Consider the following 2,404-nt stretch of genomic DNA (forward strand, 5'->3'; position numbering starts at 1 on the left):
ATAGCCTATAAGGGAAAAGAACCTGAAAAAACATATCTATGTATTTAAAAGTAACTGAATTACTTTAACTTCTGAAACAAACATAACATTGTAAATGAACAATACTGCAATTAAAAAAAATTTTTAAGTACTTTCTTTATGCCTGAAGAGTCATGCTTTCTCCAAAGGGGGGATAATGTTATTCAACATTTTGGCTATAGAATGTCATGGGACAAGAGAAGAACTGAAGAAGAGATGTCAGGAGATGGTGAGAATACTCAGCCCTTAAAGGCATAAATCTCTCCACAAGCCCATATCCATTATTATGCTAATGTTACTTCTCATCTATCTCCTTTGACATATTGTGGGTTGCCAACCTCTACAATACTACATGGTATTTCAGGAAATATGTCTTTCTGTTGTTCTCAGAAAGAAAGCAGTGAGTGAGAGTAAAATAAAGGAAGCAAGAAATAAAGCAAATATTCTAGGGAACAGCTATGATCAGTGATTTCATCTACTATTTAAACCTATTTAAGCTACCCTTCACATTTTTACAGCTGGGAAAACTGAGTTCAGAAAGTTTTAGTAAAATTTGCCATCTAGTTTTACAGTTCAATAGAGTAGGAATCAACTGAAGTCTAATTCTAAAGCATGATTGCTTTCTACTATGCCATATTCCTCTCATAGAAAACTTACAAGAATGAAAATATGAATATATCAGAGCCCTAAGCTAAAATTTCTAGCTTGAATATTTATTTAAGCATGGTTATTTCTGAATGTTATTTCAAAGGACTTTCCCTTTGCACTCTATGTATGTCTTGGTTAATTTTCTTTCCTTCTTTTGGTTTTTTAAATGAGCAATAGTAACTTAGTAAATAGAAGACTATTAAGGAAATACTAAGTTACATATGTAAAACTGAACTAGACTGATTAAAAAACGCACTTTTAAATAATTATCCAGTGTTGGTGAGAGACAAAAAGTTACATCGCACATGGCTGCCATGTAAACTGTACAGGTTTTTGGGAGGGTAATTTGGCAACTTCTTCCACAATGTATAATAAACTTATCCTTCCATCAATTTTACATCTAGAAATCCATCCTGAGGAATTATTTGTACCAGTACACACAGATCTGCACGTACTCACCGCAGCACTGTTTGTAATAGTAAGAAACAAGTGGAAAGGGAGAGGAAGGGATAGAGAGAAGAGGAGCGGAAGAAAGTACACTCGTTAACATGAGACCCATGAAATAAAATACAGTAAAACTATCATGGACCATTAATAATTAGAAAGAGAACACCTACACGCACTGCCATTAAAGCACATATTTGTACTGATGAGGAACGTATGTAAAAGTACTGATTTGCAAGCTGATATACAATACAGTTAAGTGAAGAAATCAGAATATATATGTAATGATGCCATTATGTTTTTTAACTGTGAATTCATAAGTTATAGATACATAAAGAAATAGAATTACAGAATATACGTGTATTCATACACACCTAGAAAAACATACCCAGAAAACCCTCCATAGTGATTACTTCTGGAGATAGTTGTGGGACTGCATATTTGGAAAAATGACTTTCACTTTCAACTTGGCTGAGGTTGACCAACATTATCTGTAAAAGCACCAGCAAGTAAATATTTTAGACAAGTGGGCCATATGGTCTCTGTTGCAACTACTGTACTCAACTCTGCCACTGATAAAGGTATGCTGCTCTGTTCAATAAAATTTTATTTATGAACACTGAAATTTAAACTTTATACAATTTTAATGTTGAGTTTCAAGGCAGCTTTTTCACTCTCCTCTTTCATCCTCAAGAAGCTCTTTAGTCCCGCTTCACTTTTCACAATTACAGTCGCATCATCTGCATATCTGAGGTTGTTGATATTTCTCCCAGAAATCTTGACTCCAGCTTGTGTTCCATCCACCCCAGCATTTCACATGATCTTCTCTACATATATTAATAATATTAAATAAGCAGATTATGTATTAATTAATACATAGCCTTGTTATACTCCTTTCCCAATTTGGAACCAGTCCATTGTTCCATGTCTAGTTCTAACTGTTGCTTCTTGACCTGTATACAGGTTTCTCAGGAGACAGGTAAGGTGGTCTGGTATTCCCATCTCTTTTTTTTTTTTTTTAACTTTTATTTTATTTTTAAACTTTACAATATTGTATTAGTTTTGCCAAACATCGAAACGAATCCGCCACAGGTATACCCGAGTTCCCCATCCTGAACCCTCCTCCCTCCTCCCTCCCCTACCCTCCCTCTGGGTCGTCCCAGTGCACCAGCCCCAAGCATCGAGTACCGAGTACCGTGCATCGAACCTGGACTGGCGACTCGTTTCATACATGATATTATACATGTTTCAATGCTATTCTCCCAAATCTCCCCACCCTCTCCCTCTCCCACAG

The sequence above is a fragment of the Bos grunniens genome, chromosome 13 (genome assembly GCF_055505025.1).
Source record: "Bos grunniens cultivar Pamir isolate PY7600 chromosome 13, Bosgru_T2T1.0, whole genome shotgun sequence".
In the NCBI taxonomy this organism is placed as follows: Eukaryota; Metazoa; Chordata; class Mammalia; order Artiodactyla; family Bovidae; genus Bos; species Bos grunniens.